This window comes from Eleutherodactylus coqui, chromosome 10 (assembly GCF_035609145.1).
Source record: "Eleutherodactylus coqui strain aEleCoq1 chromosome 10, aEleCoq1.hap1, whole genome shotgun sequence".
NCBI classification, from domain to species: domain Eukaryota; kingdom Metazoa; phylum Chordata; class Amphibia; order Anura; family Eleutherodactylidae; genus Eleutherodactylus; species Eleutherodactylus coqui.
This window is the reverse complement of record NC_089846.1, coordinates 103,339,805-103,361,699: the sequence shown is the minus strand read 5'-3', so window position 1 is coordinate 103,361,699 and position 21,895 is coordinate 103,339,805. Positions and strand designations below refer to the sequence as shown.

The window sequence follows — 21,895 nt, the reverse complement described above, 5'->3', positions numbered from 1 at the left end:
CTGAACTCTGTATCTCTCAGAATTTCTTAGCCTCTCAATATCTTGTCATATCATGTTTTCAAAAACATCAATCGAGTGATCAACCACTGGAGGGACAAACGTGCTCTTGTTGCGCAGTCCAACTCCCCTCGAGGTAAAACCCTCACGGGGCTTGGACTGCGCAACCTGACCACCTGTGGGGGAACTATCAGAAAAATAGGCCTTAAGACGAACATTGCGAAATACTTTTCTACAGTCCAAATCAACACGAAACCAATCCATGGAGGGAACCAAACAGTACGAGAGTCCCTTAGACAGTACCTCAATCTCGTGTGTCAATAACTCCTTGGAGGAGATATTAATTACTGATAAGTCATCCTCCCTCTCCCTCGGGACACTGATCTTCCTTTCTTCTTGCTCCGGTTATGCCTGAGGCCTCCCCGCCTCCTCTGGTATCTCTTGGTAGTTACTAGGGATGAGCGAGCATACTCAGAAAAGCACTACTCGCTCGAATAATGTGCTTTATCCGAGTATCGCAGTGCTCGTCCCTGAAGATTCGGGTGCCGCTGCGGCTGACAGGTGAGTCGCAGCGGGGAGCAGGGGAGAGCGGGCGGGAGAGAGGGAGAGAAAGATCTCCCCTCCGTTCCTCCCCGCTCTCCCCTGCAGCTCCCCACTCCGTGCCGGCACCCGAATCTTCAGGGACGAGCACTGCGATACTCGGATAAAGCACATTACTCGAGCAATTAGTGCTTTTCCGAGTATGCTCGCTCATCCCTAGTAGTGACACAATCCTCCCTGTCACTGGAGGACAAAAGCCTAAAAAAGAGGAGTTATTACGACGTACATCAGAGGCCAATGAGGCACCTGAATCATCTGCTGAATCAGATGTAGCCGATGTCCATGTATTTCTGCCTCTATACGTTTCCCGTCTCCTTCTGCACCGTCTGAACAGATGCATAAACGGGAGATGCACCTATTACTCGGTCACGGCTACCTCTCGTTCACGTGATTTTCGGCCGCGCTCTGTGGCACAGCCAGCCAAAAATCATCGCACCTGTGTGAATGAAGCCTAAGGCATACAATGTTACGGCTGTATAGTTCTATACATTTGCCATTGATTCCCATTGAAAAAAACATAGAACACATTTTTTTTCGTATACTCTTATACTCCATAGCATAGATTTTAAATACAGTTTAGAGAAAGCGACACCGAAGAATACCAGCCAAATGTACACTAAAAGTCACTCTTATGACATGTGTTTGGCTATGGATAGCTACTAGGTATGTTAGATATTTATACCAGAATGTCTGCATGCATGATGCAAACATGGTGTAAATCTAGTCTGAGATACAATAAGAGATTATCATTAACATAAGATGTCATGTTTCTTCTCACTTCACATCTTTGTCTGTCAATATATCTAGTAGTACTACCCCATTTCCCCCAAAATAAGACAGGATCTTATATTAATTTTTGCTCCAAAATATTTCTTTTTTACATGTATAGCTACCTGGACACTATTTAAAAATCATGCTAGGGTTTTCTTTTTTGGGGCAGACCTTATTTTCAGGGAAACGGGGTAGTTGTACCATTTCCCTCTTACGGGTCAATGCAGAGGGCCGGATTGGATCCCGCTGCGAGAATTCTCGCAGAGAGATTCTCCCTGTGCCCCTGCACTGACGGGCAGCTCACCTCCTCCTGGCATCTTGTCTCTGCTCTTCTATGTGCCGGAGCATCACCAGTGACATTTCTGTGCGGGCCTCCGCGATTTGTTTACCGTACGAGTTATTACGCGGTCAAACAGCGGCTGCCTGCATAGGATTGCGTGCACACATGCAATTCTATGGAAGCGTGCATGGGAGAAAATTCCGCCCATCTGCATTCACCCTACCAGCTGGTATCAACTTAATAAATGTCTGCTTTGTTCCTTAGATTTGTTTACTAGGAGAACGTTGGAGAACCCTACTACAAAGAGCAGCTGAGTGGACCTAGAGTGACTGCTCATGGTAAGAGGAAGATGATGATGAAGACAAGCCAAAGAATCCCTAACTTACTGTGCACATCCTATAATACTGCCTTTACCTTCTTATCTAATCCTGCATTTATTGTGGACTGATGACAATAAGATCACACAAAGCTACAATGCTTGTCAGCAATCACCACCTAAATAAAGGGGCGCACCAAGACTCCTAGCTAGAGAACATGAACAAGTGTATTATTTAGAGTCGTTGACAGCCTAGACATGTTGCAAGGTTTGTTAATAGAGATGAGCGAGCACCAAAATGCTCGGGTGCTCGTTACTCGGGACGAAATTATCGCGATGCTCGAGGGTTCGTTTCGAGTAATGAATCCCATTGAAGTCAATGGGCGACCCGAGCATTTTTGTATATCGCCGATGCTCGCTAAGGTTTCTATTTGTGAAAATCTGGGCAATTCAAGAAAGTGATGGGAACGACACAGCAACGGATAGGGCAGGCGAGGGGCTACATGTTGGGCTGCATCTCAAGTTCCCAGGTCCCACTATTAAGCCACAATAGCGGCAAGAGTGCCCCCCCCCTCCCAACAACTTTTACTTCTGAAAAGCCCTCATTAGCAATGCATACCTTAGCTAAGCACCACACTACCTCCAACAAAGCACAATCACTGCCTGCATGACACTCCGCTGCCACTTCTCCTGGGTTACATGCTGCCCAACCCCCCCCCCCCCCCCCGCACGACCCAGTGTCCACAGCGCACACCAAATTGTCCCTGCGCAGCCTTCAGCTGCCCTCATGCCACGCCACACTCATGTCTATTTATAAGTGCGTCTGCCATGAGGAGGAACTGCAGGCACACACTGCAGAGGGTTGGCACGGCTAGGCAACGACCCTCTTTAAAAGGGGCGGGGTGATAGCCCACAATGCTGTACAGAAGCCATGAGAAATATAATCCTGTGCCACCGCCATCAGGAGCTGCACACGTGGGCATAGCAATGGGGAAGCTATGTGCCACACACTATTCATTCTGTCAAGGTGTCTGCATGCCCTAGTCAGACCGCGGTTTTTTATAAATAGTCACAGGCAGGTACAACTCCGCAATGGGAATTCCGTGTGCACCCACAGCATGGGTGGCTCCCTGGAACCCACCGGCTGTACATAAATGTATCCCATTGCAGTGCCCTGGACAGCAGAGCTAACGTCAGATTAAATGCAGGTGGGCTTCGGCCCACACTGCATGCCCCAACCTGACCGGGCTTTTTAATTCATAGACACAGGCAGGTACAACTCCCTATTGTGAAGTCCCTGTGGACCGACAGCATGGGTGGGTGCCAGGAAGCCAGTCAAACTGGGATTCTTTAGAAGTGGACACATGTAGTTACAACTCCGTGTGGACCGACAGCATGGGTGGCTCCCTGGAACCCACCGGCGGTACATAAATATATCCCATTGCATTGCCCATCACAGCTGAGGTAATGTGATGTTTAATGCAGGTGGGCTTCGGCCCACACTGCATGCCCCAGTCAGACTGGGGTTCTTTAGAAGTGGACACATGTAGTTACAACTCCGTGTGGACCGACAGCATGGGTGGCTCCCTGGAACCCACCGGCGGTACATAAATATATCCCATTGCAGTGCCCAGCACAGCTGAAGAAACGTCAGCTGTAATGCAGGTGGGCAAAAAATTTATTGGATTACACTGTAGGCGAGGGCCCAAAAAAATTGGTGTACCAACAGTACTAATGTACCTCAGAAAAATTGCCCATGCCCAACCAAGAGGGCAGGTGAAACCCATTAATCGCTTTGGTTAATGTGGCTTAATTGGTAACTAGGCCAGGAGGCAGCCCAGTTAAAATAAAAATTGGTTCAGGTGCAAGTTTCAACGCTTTAATGAGCATTGAAACGTATAAAAATTGTTTAGAAAAATTATATGACTGAGCCTTGTGGGCCTAAGAAGAATTGCCCGTTCGGCGTGATTACGTGAGGTTTCAGGAGGAGGAGCAGGAGGAGGAGGAATATTATACACAGATTGATAAAGCAAAAATGTCCCCGTTTTTGATGGTGATAGAGAACGATGCTTCCATCCGCGGGTGCAGCCTACGTATTGCTTAGGTATCACTGCTGTCCACTGGTGAAGAAGAGAAGTCTGGGGAAATCCAGGCTTTGTTCATCTTGATGAGTGTAAGCCTGTCGGCACTGTCGGTTGACAGGCGGGTACGCTTATCCGTGATGATTCCCCCAGCCGCACTAAACACCCTCTCTGACAAGACGCTAGCCGCAGGACAAGCAAGCACCTCCAGGGCATACATCGCGAGTTCAGGCCACGTGTCCAGCTTCGACACCCAGTAGTTATAGGGGGCAGAGGTGTCACCGAGGACGGTCGTGCGATCGGCTACGTACTCCCTCACCATCCTTTTACAGTGCTCCCGCCAACTCAGCCTTGACTGGGGAGCGGTGACACAGTCTTGACTGGGGAGCCATAAAGCTGGCAAAGGCCTTGGAGAATGTTCCCCTGCCTGCGCTGTACATGCTGCCTGATCTCTGTGCCTCCCCTGCTACCTGGCCCTCGGAACTGCGCCTTCTGCCACTAGCGCTGTCGGATGGGAATTTTACCATCAGTTTGTCCGCCAGGGTCCTGTGGTATAGCATCACTCTCGAACCCCTTTCCTCTTCGGGTATGAGAGTGGAAAGGTTCTCCTTATACCGTGGGTCGAGCAGTGTGTACACCCAGTAATCTGTAGTGGCCAGAATGCGTGTAAGGCGAGGGTCACGAGAAAGGCATCCTAACATGAAGTCAGCCATGTGTGCCAGGGTACCTGTACGCAACACATGGCTGTCCTCACTAGGAAGATCACTTTCAGGATTCTCCTCCTCCTCCTCCGGCCATACACGCTGAAAGGATGACAGGCAAGCAGCATGGGTACCCTCAGCAGTGGGCCAAGCTGTCTCTTCCCCCTCCTCCTCATGCTCCTCCCCCTCCTCAACGTGCTGAGATATAGACATGAGGGTGCTCTGACTATCCAGCGACATACTGTCTTCCCCCGCCTCAGTTTCCGAGTGCAAAGCGTCTGCCTTTATGCTTTGCAGGGAACTTCTCAAGAGGCATAGCAGAGGAATGGTGACGCTAATGATTGCAGCATCCCCGCTCACCATCTGGGTAGACTCCTCAAAGTTTCCAAGGACCTGGCAGATGGCTGTCAACCAGGCCCACTCTTCTGTAAAGAATTGAGGAGGCTGACTCCCACTACGCCGCCCATGTTGGAGTTGGTATTCCACTATAGCTCTACGCTGCTCATAGAGTCTGGCCAACATGTGGAGCGTAGAGTTCCACCGTGTGGGCATGTCGCACAGCAGTCAGTGCACTGGCAGATTAAACCGATGTTGCAGGGTCCGCAGGGTGGCAGCGTCCGTCTTGGAGTTGCAGAAATGTGCGCTGACCCGGCGCACCTTTCCGAGCAGGTCTGACAAGTGTGGGTAGCTTTTCAGAAAGCGCTGAACCACCAAATTAAAGACATGGGCCAGGCATGGCACGTGCGTGAGGCTGCCGAGCTGCAGAGCCGCCACCAGGTTACGGCCGTTGTCACACACGACCATGCCCGATTGGAGGCTCAGCGGCGCAAGCCAGTGGTCGGTCTGCTCTGTCAGACCCTGCAGCAATTCGTGGGCCGTGTGCCTCTTCTCTCCTAAGCTGAGTAGTTTCAGCACGGCCTGCTGACGCTTGCCCACTGCTGTGCTGCCACGTCGCGCGACAGCGACTGCTGGCGACGTGCTGCTGCTGACACATCTTGATTGCGAGACAGAGGTTGCGTTGGAGGAGGAGGAGGGTGGTTTAGTGGAGGAAGCATACACCGCCGCAGATACCAGCACCAAGCTGGGGCCCGCAATTCTGGGGGTGGGTAGGACGTGAGTGGTCCCAGGCTCTGACTCGGTCCCAGCCTCCACTAAATTCACCCAATGTGTCGTCAGGGAGATATAGTGGCCCTGCCTGCCTGTGCTTGTCCACGTGTCCGTTGTTAAGTGGACCTTGGCAGTAACCGCGTTGGTGAGGGCGCGTACAATGTTGCGGGAGACGTGGTCGTGCAGGGCTGGGACGGCACATCGGGAAAAGTAGTGGCGACTGGGAACCGAGTAGCGCGGGGCCGCCGCCGCCATCATGCTTTTGAAAGCCTCCGTTTCCACAAGCCTATACGGCAGCATCTCCAGACTGATCAATTTGGCAATGTGCACGTTTAACGCTTGAGCGTGCGGGTGCGTGGCGGCATACTTGCGCTTGCACTCAAACAGTGGCGCTAGTGACGTCTGGACGCTGCGCTGAGAGACATTGCTGGATGGGGCCGAGGACAGCGGAGGTGAGGGTGTGGGTGCAGGCCAGGAGACGGTAGTGTCTGTGTCCTCAGAGGGGGGTTGGATCTCAGTGGCAGGTTGGGGCACAGGGGGAGAGGCAGTGGTGCAAACCGGAGGCGGTGAATGGCCTTCGTCCCACCTTGTGGGGTGCTTGGCCATCATATGCCTGCGCATGCTGGTGGTGGTAGCTCCCCAGCTGATCTTGGCGCGACAAAGGTTGCACACCACTGTTCGTCGGTCGTCAGGCGTCTCTGTGAAAAACTGCCACACCGTAGAGCACCATGACCTCTGCAGGGTGGCATGGCACGAGGGGGCGCTTTGGGAAACAGTTGGAGGATTATTCGGTCTGGCCCTGCCTCTACCCCTGGCCACCGCACTGGCTCGGCCTGTGCCCACACCCTGACTTGGGCCTCCGCGTCCTCGCCCGCGTCCACGTCCTCTAGGCCTACCCCTACCCCTCAGCATGGTGTATTACCAGTAGTGCAGAAACAGAACGCTGTAATTAAATGTGCCACTTATTGGCCTGTGGTTGGAGGCTGACTTCGCTTACGGAACGCACAGCAGAGCCAGGAAATAATTTTGCGCAAGCCTGCTGTAACACTTAGCTGACTGCGTATGAATTAGGACAACTACCCCCAGCACAGACCCAGAACACTGAGGACAGTCACAGGCAGTCCAAACAGATTTTTTTTCCCAAATGTTTTTGGAAAGGCCCACTGCCTATATACACTGTATATGTCTTCTCTCTCTGCGTCACCACTACTGGCCCTGGAGTATGTAAAATAACTGCAAACTGTTGCACTGTGAACTGGAATACAGCGGTGATGTAACAGCCAACACAGAGCCAGGAAATAATTTTGCACAAGCCTGCTGTAACACTTAGCTGGCTGCGTATGAATTAGGACAACTACCCCCAGCATAGACCCAGTACACTGAGGACGGTCACAGGCAGCCCAAATAGATTTTTTTCCCCAAATGTTTTTGGAAAGGCCCACTGCCTATATTCAATAAATATGTCTTCTGTCCCTGCCTCACCACCACTACTGGCCCTGGACTATGTATAATTACTGCAGGGCGCAATGCTCTGCACGGTTGATATACAAAAAAAAAAAAAGTGCAACACTGCAAAAAGCAGCCTCCACACTACTGCACACGGTTAGATGTGGCCCTAAGAAGGACCGTTGGGGTTCTTGAAGCTTAAAATAACTCCTAACACTCTCCCTATAGCAACTCCAGCAAGACAGCACTTTCCCTGAACTATGTCAGAATGCATCTGTGGCGAGCCGCGGGAGGGGCCAATTTATATACTCGGGTGACACCTGATCTCGCCAGCCACTCACTGCAGGGGGGTGGTATAGGGCTTGAATGTCGCAGGGGGAAGTTGTAATGCCTTCCCTGTCTTTCTATTGGCCAGAAAAGCGTGCTAACATCTCAGAGATAAAAGTGAAAGTAACTCGAACATCGCGTGGTACTCGTCTCGAGTAATGAGCATCTCGAACACGCTAATACTCGAACGAGTATCAAGCTCGGACGAGTACGTTCGCTCATCTCTATTTGTTAACACTTTCATGGCATATTCACAGGACATGTCATGAAAGTCTGATGGCTACAAAGTTGTACAAACAGAGTTACTGAAACAGCTGATCTTTCTGTATTGCGCAGTTTGCATAACTCCTGTTGACTTCTATAGGAAACAGCATAGTGAAGCCTGCTTGGCTGTACTTCTAAGTCCTGACCACCTGGGACCTACATCTATCAGATTTGCATATAGCCACAGAATATGCAATGAAAGTTCCAGAAGGGAATACCCCTACAAAGGGTCAGACATTGAATAACAGGCAAAAAAATACTTCAAAGAGATGGCTGTTGAAAGGGAGTTAATTTTAATTTTTTTCCTATGGAGCATTGCCAATAAAACTGCACACACAACTGGGTCTACTTACTAAGAACCAGAACTCTTCCCCCTCCTCCCAAGTCCTTCCCACAGCTCGGAGACACTAATATCTCTAGGAACATTCTTGCCTGGTCATCAGGCCATCAGGCCCATAAAGCAAGTGACCTGGCCAGAATGGGGTATATGTCCTACAATAGAGAACTTGGAAAGCTAAAAATCAAAATTAATGTCTAGTAGTTAAACATATAGCAGATATTTGAGCTGGTTGGAGGAAGAGTACTGGAACATAAAGTTGACACATGGAGGTCAATTCTCATGTCCTATGGTGGTAGTGACTGACAGAGGTAGGTGACTATGGAAATTATGTTAGCAATGACAATCATAAGAAAACAAGAAAAACATGTATGTCTGTCTGAACTAGGCCCTGGACTGCTACGGTAACCCATCCGCACCTTGCCATTGCTTGTTAGGGGAACGACCATGGGGCAATCGAGAGCTCACTTGATTATGTCATGGATGTCACAGTTGTCAAAGCCACTGTATTTATGTTGAGAGTGAGTGTCAACTGGGTATGGAGTCGGTTTCGCTGCCGAGTCTCCTCCATACTTACTGTATGGCCTATGTTACACATTTCTGTCATATGTAGCTAATGGAATGATGTCTATGTTCACCTTCACAATGAGATTATTTTTATTGCCCCAATATATATAAAATGAAAAATGAAACAACTTTGCAAAATGTATCACAAATTTCCTATTGTCTAACTTGAACAGCTCCAGTGCAGAACGGTGTGTCTCCATGGTAACAGACAACAAACCCTTTATTGTCTTATTCTGCCATCATACTCTCAGCAATCCGACCCTCTACATCCTTCTAACTGAATAAATGTATGACTAGCATAAAGTTGGGAACAGATGGAAGGGAGTCTGAGTGCAGGAGGACTGGAGAACATACATCCTGGAAATATATACAATAAAGGAATTGGTTCCACCACATCAATAACCTCACAGCAGGAATAATGGGGCTTTTCAATGATATTCACTGCTGTACATATATACACACGCAGAATATGTTACTCTCTCAATAAAGGTTGGAATCACTGGAAATTTCTGGTGTGTTGGTCGCTCTCTTGTGTGCAGTCATTCTTCTATCTAAAGCATTATTTTTTGCATGTTTAGAAATTAAATTAGGACATCTAAGGGTGCATTTACATGGGACAATCTGCTGGGCAACAGATACCTCACAGTTCATCGTCGTGAGAATTGTTTCTGATGTCGTATCTGCATCGCGATACGGGAAAAAATTGCGGCAGTTCCTATCTTTGGGCATTCCCACGGAATGCCTTGCCCATTGTTTTCAATAGGTCTAGTAAAAACATTGCACAGTGTTGGAGTCACTGGAAATTTTTGGTGTTTTGGTCGCTCTCTTGTGTGCAGTCATTCTTCTATCTAAAGCATTATTTTTTGCACGCTTAGAAATAAAATTAGGACGTCTTAGGGCTCAGTCACACGGGCGTTTTAACATGCCAGACCCCTGTAACATTTCTGTAGCAAAAGCATAGGTGGACCCCAGTAACATTTCTATAGCAAAAGTATAGCCAGACCCCTGTAACATTTCTGTAGCAAGAGTAAGGCGGACCCCAGTAACATTTCTATAGCAAGAGTATAGGCGGACCCCAGTAACATTTCTGTAGCAAGAGTATAGGTAGACCCCGGTAACATTTCTGTAGCAAAAGTATAGGTAGACCCCGGTAACATTTCTGTAGCAAAAGTATGGGCGAACACCTCAAACCATTCAGTAGAAACTGCACAGGCTGAAGCCAGAAACACTTCTGTAGCAAGAGTATAGATGGACCCCAGTAACATTTCTGTAGCAAGAGTATAGGTAGACCCCGGTAACATTTCTGTAGCAAAAGTATGGGCGGACCCCGTAACATTTCTATACCAAGAGTATAGGGAGACCCCGATAACATTTCTGTAGCAAAATTACCGGCGAACCCGTCAAACCATTCAGTATAAACTGCATAGACGAACTTCAGTAACATTGCTGTAGCAAGAGTATAGGTGGACGCCTGTAACATTTCTGTAGCAAAAGTATACGCGAACCCCACAAACCATTCAGTAGAAACTGCATAGGCGGACCTCAGTAACATTTCTATAGCAAATGTATAGGCGGACCACAGTAACATTTCTATAGCAAATGTATAGGGAGACCCCAGTACCATTTCTGTTGCAAGAATATAGGCGGACCCCAGTAACATTTCTGTAGCAAAAGTTTAGCCAGACCCCTGTAACATTTCTGTAGAAAGAGTAAGGCGGACCCCAGTAGCATTTCTATAGCAAGAGTATAGGCAGACACCAGTAACATTTCTGTAGCAAAAGTATAGGAGAACCCCTCAAACCATTCAGTAAAAAATGCATAGACGGACCTCAGTAACATTTCTATAGCAAGAGCATAAGCGGACCCCAGTAACATTTCTGTAGCAAGAGTATAGGTGGACCCCAGTAACATTTCTATAGCAAAAGTTAAGGCAAACCCCTGTAACATTCCTGCAGCAGGAGTATAGGTGGACCCCAGTAACCTTTCTATAGGAAGAGTATAGGCGGACCCCAGTGACATTTCTGTAGCAAAAGTATATGCAGACCCGAGCAACATTTCTGTAGCAAAGTGATAGGCAGACCCCAGTAACATTTCTTTAGCAGCAGTACAGGCGGACCCCAGTAAGATTTCTGTAGCAAAAATATAGGGAGACCCCTGTAACATTTCTGTAGCAAAAGTATAGGCAGACCCCTGTAACATTTTTGCAGGAAGAATATAGGCGGACCCCAGTAACATTTCTATAGCAAGAGTATAGGCGGACCCCAGTACCATTTCTGTAGCAAAAGCATAGGCAGATCCCTGTAATATTTCGGTAGCAAGAGTATAGGCGGAACCCCAGTAACATTTCTGTAGTAAAAGTATAGGCGAACCCCTCAAACCATTTAGTAGAAATGGCATAGGCGGACCTCAGTAACATTTCTGTAGCAAGTGTATAGGTGGACCCCAGTAACATTTCTGTAGCAATAGTATAGGCGGACCCCAGTAACATTTCTATAGCAAGAGTATAGCCGGACCCCACTAACATTTCTGTAGCAAGTGTATAGGCGAACCCCTGTAACATTTCCATAGCAACAGTATAGCCGGACCCCAGTAACATTTCTGTAGCAAATATATAGGGAGACCCCAGTAACAGTTCTGTAGCCAGAATATAGGCGGACCCCAGTAACATTTCTGTAGCAAAAGTTTTCCAGACCCCTGTAACATTTCTGTAGCAAGAGTAAGGCGGACCCCAGTAACATTTCTATAGCAAGAGTATAGGCGGACCCCAGTAACATTTCTGTACCAAGAGTATCGGCGGACCCCAGTGACAATCTGTAGCAAAAGTATAGGGAGACCCCACTAATATTTCTGTAGCAAGAGTATAGGCGAACCCCTCAAACCATTCAGTAAAAACTGCATAGGCGGACCTCAGTAACATGTCAGTAGCAAGAGTATAGGTGGACCCCACTAACATTTCTGTAGAAAAAGTATAGGCGGACCCCAGTAACATTTATATAGCAAGAGTATAAGCGGACCCCAGTAACATTTGCGTAGCAAGAGTATAGGCGGACCCCAGTGACATTCTCTAGCAAAAGTATAGGGAGACCCCAGTAACATTTCTGTAGCAAGAGTATAGGCGAACCCCTCAAACCATTCAGTAGAAACTGCATAGGCAGACATCAGTAACATTTCTGTAGCAAGTGTATAGGTGGACCCCAGTAACATTTCTGTAGCAATAGTATAGGCGGACCCCAGTAACATTTCTATAGCAAGAGTATAGCTGGACCCCAGTAACATTTCTGTAGCAAATGTATAGGGAGACCCCAGTAACATTTCTGTAGCCAGAATATAGGCGGACCCCAGTAACATTTCTGTAGCAAAAGTTTAGCCAGACCCCTGTAACATTTCTGTAGCAAGAGTAAGGCGGACCCCAGTAACATTTCTATAGCAAGAGTATAGGCGGACCCCAGTAACATTTCTGTACCAAGAGTATCGGCGGACCCCAGTGACAATCTGTAGCAAAAGTATAGGGAGACCCCACTAACATTTCTGTACCAAGAGTATAGGCGAACCCCTCAAACCATTCAGTAGAAACTGCATAGGCGGACATCAGTAACATTTCTGTAGCAAAAATATAGGTGGACCCCAGTAAAATTTCTGTAGCAAAAGTATAGGCGGACCCCAGTAACATTTCTATAGCAAGAGTATAGTTGGAACCCAGTAACATTTTTGTAGAAAAAAAAAAAAAATAGGCGAACCCCTATAACATTTCCTTAGCAACAGTATAGGCGGAGCCCAGTAACATTTTTATAGCAAATGTATAGGGAGACCCCAGTAACAGTTCTGTAGCAAGAATATAGGCGGACCCCAGTAACATTTCTGTAGCAAAAGTTTAGCCAGACCCCTGTAACATTTCTGTAACAAGAGTAAGGCGGACCCCAGTAACATTTCTATAGCAAGAGTATAGGCAGACCCCAGTAACATATCTATAGCAAGAGTATAGGCAGACCCCAGTAACATTTCTGTAGCAAGAGTAAGGCGGACCCAGTAACATTTCTATAGCAAGAGTATATGCAGACTCCAGTAACATTTCTATAGCAAGAGTATAGGCATAACCCTGTAACATTTCTGTAGAAAAAACAATAAAGGCGAACCCCTGTAACATTTCTGTAGCAAGAGTATAGGGAGACCCCGGTAACATTTCTGTAGCAAACGTATAGGTGGACCCCAGTAACATTTCTGTAGTAAAAGTATAGGCGAACCCCTCAAAACATTCAGTAGAAACTGCATAGGCGGACCTCAGTAACATTTCTGTAGCAAGAATATAGGTGGACCCCAGTAACATTTCTGTAGCAAAACTATAGGCGGACCCCAGTAACATTTCTATAGCAAATGTGTAGGGAGATCCCAGTACCATTTGTGTAGCAAGAATATAGGCGGACCCCAGTAACATTTCTGTAGAAAGAGTAAAGCGGACCCCAGTAGCATTTCTATAGCAAGAGTATAGGCACACACCAGTAACATTTCTGTAGCAAAAGTTTACTAGAACCCCTCAAACCATTCAGTAGAAACTGCATAGGCGGACCTCAGTAACATTTCTATAGCAAGAGCATAAGCGGACCCCAGTAACATTTCTATAGCAAGAGCATAAGCGGACCCCAGTAACATTTCTGTAGCAAGAGTATAGGTGGACCCCAGTAACATTTCTGTAGCAGGAGTATAGGTGGACCCCAGTAACCTTTCTATAGGAAGAGTATAGGCGGCCCCCAGTAAGATTTCTGTAGCGAAAGTACAGGGAGACCCCTGTAACATTTCTGTAGCAAAAGTATATGCAGACCCGAGCAACATTTCTGTAGCAAAGTGATAGGCAGGCCCCAGTAACATTTCTTTAGCAAGAGTACAGGCGGACCCCAGTAAGATTTCTGTAGCAAAAGTATAGGCAGACCCCTGTAACATTTTTGCAGGAAGAGTATAGGCGGACCCCAGTAACATTTCTGTAGCAAAAGTATAGGCGAACCCCTCAAACCATTCAGTAGAAACTGCATAGGTGGACCCCAGAAACATTTCTGCAGCAAAAGTATAGGCGGACCCCAGTAACATTTCTTTTTTTTTTTTTTTTTTTTTTTCTTTTAAATCAAGTTTTATTTGGATTTTCATTATATTTTTCAAACATACATTGCAAAAAGGCAAGGCAATAACTGCTTATTTCTCATTACTTAAACAAAATATATGCAAACACTATTAGCGAAGAGAGGGAGAAAAAGATATGAGCTGAGAATATAAGATTAACTTCGCCTAAAAAAAAGGTAAAGAGACAAACTGAACTTAACTGCAAGGTTGCAGTATTCTTAAAGTAAGGAATAGGTAGGATGATTGGGGGGTGGGGGGGGACATTGGAATGAGACGGGATAAAAGACAAGACAAGGTGGGGGGGAAGGATGGGATATGTGGGTAGCGGTGTGATCTACCACTTTTCCTGTGGTTGCTCTTCTCCTCTCTGTCTAGGTCTTGTAGCTCCGACAGCCTCGTATACTCCACCCCCGTATCAACGCCCGGGGTCCCCTCCGTCCCGACAGATGCGCCTCTCGATTAAGGGGAGACAGGTCAGGTTTCCACGATCCACCGCCCTGCACGGATGGGTCTTAATGTCCCCTCCTTGCCTCCCTCCACGGGTACCATGTGAGAATGAAGTCCTTATGTGTGCCTTTTGCCCAGCTTGTTAGCTCTTCAAGATTACATATCAAGTCCATCTTTTCTCTCCATTGCGTAAGAGAGGGTGGTTTTTGTTGTAGCCAGTTTAAGGGGATCAGGGCCTTAGCTGCATCTATCGCAAAGGCTATCAATTTGTTTCTGCATGGGTGAAAATTTGTGGAAGGTTTCCAGAGGAAGATCATTTCTGGTGTAATTACCAGGTTGGGGGAAAGGACTCTCAAGTCTCCCTCCACCTCCCTCCAGAAGTGAGAAATTAGTCCGCATTCCCACCAGATGTGCAGGTGAGAGCCCACTGCCGCGTCACACCTCCAGCATCTGTCGTGGGCAGACAGTTTGTATGCTTTCAGCCATTGGGGGGTTTTGTACCACCTAACCAGCAGTTTAAAGTGGCTTTCTTGCATCAGGACACACATGGACATGCCGTAAGCCAGTTTTAGTATTAGTTTAGAATCCTCTGGAGATAGAGTTATTTTTAGTTCTTTTTCCCATGATAACAGGAAGGCTGGTTTTGCGTATAACGGTGGTGCTATGAAATTTCTCCTAGTATAGGAGATTTTCCTAGTGTTGGCTCTATCTTTCTCTAAAGCAGTTTCGAAGCTTGTCCTTGGTCTGGTGGAGCTATATTTAGTTAGGAATTTCCCAATTACTTCTCTCATGTGTGCCAACTGCAGGAATGAGGGGTTACTATTAGGGGCCAATGTTTTGATAATATCCTCGGGTGTCCTGTGCGCCAGGACCTGAACGTCCCCTATTTTGGTACCCTGGAGTTGCGTCCAGACGCTCAGAGATCCCGAGTCTGGTGGGATCTCCAATAGTCTGTTCAGGCTGCGAATAGGAATCAGTGGAGATGGTGTAGGGGCCAGTTTGTCTTTAAGTTTGTCCCAGATCTCGCATGGGCCTCTGAGGAGAGCGCTAAATCCCCTCGCTCTGTAGAGGTTTCTTTTAGGGAACCAGAGGTCCTCCACTAGGTAATTCCCATGTGAAGCCCTAGCCAGCTCTTGTAGCAATGGGTCCCTCGCCGGTTGTGTTAAGTCTGCCCAGTAACTGAGTTGAATGGCTTGGTAGTATTCCCGGATACATGGCAGATCCATCCCCCCCTCCACCCTCCTTTTGGTCATTAAGTTGTATGCCAACCTAGGTCTCTTTTGTTTCCACACAAAGCCCGTACATATCACTCTGATAGCTTTGAAGAAGGAGAGCGGGAGATGTATTGGGATCATGCGTAGTTTATATATTATTATGGGGAGGACGTAGGATTTCAGAATGTTCTTGCGACCAAACCATGAAAGGGTAGGTAAGTCATACGTTTGTAGCATAGCTTTAATTTGGGCTAATAGTGGGTGGAAGTTGTGTGCATACAGTTCTTCAGTTCTTTTTGTGAGTTTTATTCCTAAGTAGTCTGTCACCGTCTCGGACCAGGCGAAGGGAGATTTCGCTCTCAAGGGGCCACATTTCTTTTCTGGGATTGAGATATTGAGTATTGTGGACTTGGTGAAATTGATTTTAAAATTTGACAACTTGCCAAAGTCGCTTAAGATAGAAACCAGTCTGGGCAGGCTCTTTTCTGGCTTAGTGATAACAAACATAATGTCGTCCGCAAATGCCGCGGCCGACAAGGTATGTGAAGAAATCTTCAGGCCCTCCAAGACCGTGTCCTGTCTTACCCACTGCAACAGGGGTTCTAGTGAGAGAATAAATAGTATGGGGGACAAGGGGCAACCCTGGCGGGTCCCGTTCTTGATCTCAAACGCTGGTGACAGTGCTTCATTTATTTTGAGTCTGGCATGGGGATTTGAGTAAAGGGTGAATATTACCGAAATAAAAGGTCGTGGGAGGTTAAAGCGCAGCAGGGCTCTCTCCATGAAAGTCCAGTCTACCCTGTCAAAAGCCTTCTCCGCATCAGTGCTTACGAAGGCTACAGGGATTTTGCTGGAGTGAGCGTATTTGATGGCGTGGAGAAGTCTCAGGCAATTACCCTTTCCCTCTCTTCCCCGAACAAACCCTGCCTGTTCCGAATTAATCAATGTGGGGATGAATTCTCCTAGTCTTTTAGCTAATAGCTTGGCCCAAATCTTTGTGTCTAGATTAATAAGTGAAATCGGTCTATAGCTACTACACTGCGTCGGGTCTTTACCTTCCTTCAGAATGAGGGTTATGTGTGCCTCTTGGGCTTGCCTGGGAAGATCCGCTCCTTTAAGAAGTGCGTTTAGCGTATCGGTGAGCTTAGGGACCAGTTGTGATTTGAATGCCTTGTAGTAGGTAATTGTTAGACCATCCGGGCCTGGACTTTTGCCCTGTGGGAAGGAGTTAAGTACCTGTTCCACCTCTTTTTCTGTGATTGTAGACATTAGCGAGAGCGCATCCGTTTCGCTCAGCTCCGGCAATTTAAGTGAACTCAGGAAGGCGTCTATTCTGTTGATTGCGTCTTTCTGGGGAATTGTGTATTCCTCCTCCTTTAGGTTGTAAAGTTTTGAATAAAAGAGTTGAAACTCCTTCGCTATGTCTGCAGTGGCGGAAGCCAGAGAGCCGGATTTCGTTTTTATGGTAAGGATCGCATTCCTTTTCTTGGTCTTTTTTAGGAGATGGGTCATGAGCTTACTCCCCCTATTGCCGTGGGCATAGAAGGTCTGTTTTAGGTGCATATGTTTTTTTTTGAACTTTTCTGCTAGATGGCACTTCAGCCGATGTCTAAGGGCCGTTAATTCGTCTAGATTTTTTTTGGACTGCGAGTGTTTTGTAACCTGCTCCAGTTTCGTTATTTGGGTTAACAAGCTGTCTACTTCTTTTTGATGCTGTTTTTTCGTCTTTGCACCCAAAGCTATTAAGAGGCCTCTGACAAAGGCCTTGTGTGCCTCCCATACTATTGGTAGTTCTATGTTTCCCTCCGAGTTGAATTTAAAATACTCTTCTAATAACTCGCTTATTTTAGCTTTCTCCTCTGGGGGGTCTAAGAGGGAGTCGTTTAGCCGCTAACGCCACTCGCCGGGGGCGAGCTGCGGCAGATTGATGTCAATGTGAATGGGGGCATGGTCCGAGACGGTGACTGGATCAATACTCGCTTTACTTAGGTGGGTGAGTAGATTTGCAGAGATGAGAAAGTAGTCTAGTCTTTGAAATGAGTGATGTACCTGGGAGAAATGGGAGAAGTCCTTAGTGGAGGGGTGGAGGGAGCGCCATGCATCCAGGATCCCCAGTTCCTTAATGGAGCGTAATAACCGGTTTATTTTTCTCTGTGAGGTCTGGGAGCGCCCCGTCGAGGAGTCCATCAAGGGATTTAGTGCGACGTTCAGGTCCCCCCCCCCAATAGGATATGCCCTATTGCGAATTGTTTTAAGATTTCTAACTGTTTGATGAGCCAGGGGACTTGCTCTGAATTCGGAGTATAGAGATTAGCGATTGTCACTTTTATGTTATTAATTGAGCCTCTTAAAAAGAGGACTCTTCCCTCCCCGTCTTGAAACTCCGTTTCAAGTTTAAAGGGGATTGACTTGTGGATCGCTATGGTGACCCCCTTGGCTGCTGTAGTAGGGTGTGTGTTGTGATAATATTGTTGGAACCCCAACCTTGACAATGGGAACTGTCTATTCTTTTTGAAATGTGTTTCTTGAAGTAATAAAATTTTGGTCTTACACTTCTTGAGGAGATGTGCAACACTGTGCCTTTTGCGAGGTGAGTTGAGGCCCCGGGCGTTGAATGACGTGAGGCGGATCGAGGCCATGTTCGTCCCGGAATTATTTGTCTGGAGCCGGACCTGTAAATCTAGGTAAATAAGAGAGAGAGAATGAGACAACGACTTTCTATTCAGTTCAGTGAAGCAGTTGTATGTTAGTTCACTGGGAGTCGCTGGATTTCAGCCACTCGTCACTTCCCAGGCAGGAGTGCCTATGACTTAGCGGGGAAAGGGGGGTAGACCTAGGTATTGACACAGGGGGGGGGGGGAGAAAGGGTTGCAGGGGGGCGGGTATTAGAAGGATAATGTTAATCACCCTTCCCAACGGGATTCAACTTGAAAGCCAGTTAAACACCGGCAATAACTCTCCGTTACCCACCGGGTGACGGGAAGATCCTGTGGACAGGTTCACCGGGGTCCCCCACCTAGATGGGAGATCTCGGATCTGGTTTTTGTTGATATAGAATTTTTTGAACTATGGGTGGCCCGAGTAAGCGGGCCCCATCACTTGCAAATTATAACTCAAACATAAGAGTAGGGTTAACATAGGGCATAAGCGAAACGTGAGTTAGAGTCAGAAAGGAGAGGTTAGTATAAGGCAGTGCAGTGAGATACTTATTTAGATTAGTAGACACTTGACAGTTCTTTGTTTACTCCTTCTGGGCAATTCGCCCTGTTTCTTCTCAAGTGTCCTCATCTGCGATGCTTTCTCTGCTCTTCTTTCTCCTCTCTCTGGGTGACTTAGTGCCGCCTGTCTGCTGCTCAATCGTGACTGAGGGCAGTAAAGGGAGTGTAGGCAAATCTGGTAAGGGTAACCATGATGGAACTTCAACTGGCTCCATTTCTAAGAATTGCCAACAGTTCTGGAGATCCTCTGGTGTTCTGATGTTTAGTCTGCGACCTTTCATGTTGATGCCCAGCCCGAAGGGGAAGAGCCAAGAATATTTAATATTTTTCGCTCGGAGGGCTTCTAGTAGGGGTCTCATTAAACGTCGTTTAGCCAAGGTCGTCGGTGCGAGGTCTTGGTAAAATTGAATGGGGGTTCCGTTATATTGCAGCTCTCTTTTAGTTCTGGAGGCATCTAGCACTGCTTGTGTGTCTGGGTAAGCCAGGAGCTTACAGATTACATCCCTGGGGGGGTCTGTGCCTGATGGTGGAGGTCTCAGCGATCTGTGAATGCGTTCTATCAGAATGCTTGAAGCTCTTTCCTCACCTAGCAGTAAGGCAAACAGTTCTGAGGCGATTCTGGGTAGCGCTTCCACCGCCCACGACTCTGGAAGCCCTTTAATTCTGATGTTGTTCCGCCTATTGCGGTTCTCGATATCTTCCTGAAGAATCAAGGTACGGTTCAGTTGGTGGTGATGTTCTTGTACCAGGTGGGCCAATTCTGTCGAGTGCTTGATGAGGTTTGTTGACGAGGATTCTAAGGTTTCGACCCTTTTCCCCATGGATTTAATGTCCTCTTTGATCTCCAGGAGATCTGCTCTGATTGGCCTTAGAGAGCTAGTAAGTAGATCCCTCATAAAACTTTTCGAAAGTTGCTCGCCTTCCTCACCCTCCGTGGACGCAGCATCCTCTCTCTCTAAGTCGGCTGAGATCGGTGTAGTTAAATTCAGTGACTTTTTGCTCGTCGTGTGGGGGGATCTTGAGACCCTTTCTCTGAAGAACTTTTGCATGTCGGACTGTCCTTTAGATGGTCTCGGGGTGCCGATTGAGTCACTGCTCCTATCTCTGTTGTTTTTCCCCATTACGTACTGGGGTATGTTGCGGAATTATTAGTGTGACGGGGCCCCGTGCTCAGCCCGCCCGTTCAGGGGGCCATTTTGTGCGTGTGTCCCTGTTAAAGAATTACTTAGGTCGGTATGGCAGGTAGTTAAGATTTGTAAATTTGCTTTTTTCTACCTTTATCCTCTACCGGGAGGCAGGCGGGCAGCACAGTCCGTTTCCCTCATCAGGGACAGTGGGAGGATTAGGTGCTGAGGGAGGGCAGTGTATGCATTCCTGGTCGATCCAGTTGAAGTGGCAGAAGTTCTAGCGCCGCTCTTGGTGCGCGAAAAAATTCAGGCTGAGCGATTTTCTTTATATGACAGCGGGGGAGGGAGTGCGAGTTGACGGGGTTGGCTCAGCTGTCTCGTTTCTTCTGTTCTGCTCACCGCACTCCTCCTCCCTACCGACCTTAGGCTGGTGAGGCTCCGGTATCCGATCCGGTGGCAGTGCAAGCGGGTTCTCCGCAATAGAAGTGGAGGCCCCGAACTTCCGGTCCGTCTCGGCCTTCAACTCGAGGTCCCGGCTTCACCCCTGCAGGTAGGCCCCGTTCTTTAAGTTTTTCCGAAGTGGCTCAAAACCCCTCTTCTTGATCCCTGGCCTGTGGGACAGCTGGTGCTTATGTTCAGCAGTGCGTAACGGGCTCAGTGCCCGGCTCAGAGCTGAGTAACGTTCTCAGTAGCAGGAGCTCTTTAGATGTGCGACTGCTTTCTCCCAAGGCTAGGCCACGCCCCCCCCCCAGTAACATTTCTATAGCAAGAGTATAGGTGGACCCCAGTAACATTTCTGTAGCAATAGTATAGGCGGACCCCAATAACATTTCTATAGCAAGAGTATAGGCGGACCCCAGTAACATTACTGTACCAAGAGTATAGGTGGACCCCAGTAACATTCTGTAGCAAAAGTATAGGGAGACCCCACTAATATTTCTGTAGCAAGAGTATAGACGAACCCCTCAAACCATTCAGTAGAAACTGCATAGGCGGACATCAGTAACATTTCTGTAGCAAGAATATAGGTGGACCCCAGTAAAATTTCTGTAGCAAAAGTATAGGCGGACCCCAGTAACATTTCTATAGCAAGAGTATAGGCGGACCCCATGTAACATTTTTGTGGAAAAAAAAAAAATAGGCGAACCCCTGTAACATTTCCATAGCAACAGTATAGGCGGAGCCCAGTAACATTTTTGTAGCAAATGTATAGGGAGACCCCAGTAACAGTTCTGTAGCAAGAATATAGGCGGACCCCAGTAACATTTCTGTAGCAAAAGTTTAGCCAGACCCCTGTAACATTTCTGTAACAAGTGTAAGGCGGACCCCAGTAACATTTCTGTAGCAAGAGTATAGGTAGACCCCAGTAACATTTCTGTAGCAAGAGTATAGGCAGACCCCTGTAACATTTCTATAGCAAGAGTATAGGCAGACCCCTGTAACATTTCTGTAGAAAAAACAATAAAGGTGAACCCCTGTAACATTTCTGTAGCAAGAGTATAGGGAGATCCCGGTAACATTTCTGTAGCAAGAGTATAGGCGGACCTCAGTAACATTTCTGTATTAAAAAAAAAATAGGCGAACCCCTGTAACATTTCCATAGCAACAGTATAGCCGGACCCCAGTAACATTTCTGTAGCAAATGTATAGGGAGACCCCAGTAACATTTCTGTAGCCAGAATATAGGCGGACCCCAGTAACATTTCTGTAGCAAAAGTTTAGCCAGACCCCTGTAACATTTCTGTAGCAAGAGTAAGGCGGACCCAGTAACATTTCTATAGTAAGAGTATAGGCGGACCCCAGTAACATTTCTGTACCAAGAGTATCGGCGGACCCCAGTGACAATCTGTAGCAAAAGTATAGGGAGACCCCACTAATATTTCTGTAGCAAGAGTATAGGCGAACCCCTCAAACCATTCAGTAAAAACTGCATAGGTGGACCTCAGTAACATTTCAGTAGCAAGAGTATAGGTGGACCCCACTAAA

The 21,895-nt window shown here is 47.4% G+C and overlaps 1 protein-coding gene and 1 long non-coding RNA gene across 2 annotated transcripts in view; both read left to right on the top strand.

The window, feature by feature from the left end:
• LOC136580809 (ankyrin repeat and SOCS box protein 12-like) overlaps window positions 1–21,895 on the top strand; it is a 157,926-nt gene that overhangs the window by 9,025 nt on the left and 127,006 nt on the right. The gene's annotated exons all lie outside the window — the stretch shown is intronic.
• On the top strand, window positions 1,615–9,300 carry LOC136580803 (uncharacterized). Its single transcript, XR_010787011.1, has 2 exons — window positions 1,615–1,986; window positions 8,968–9,300. It is a non-coding gene; the product is annotated as an uncharacterized lncRNA (long non-coding RNA).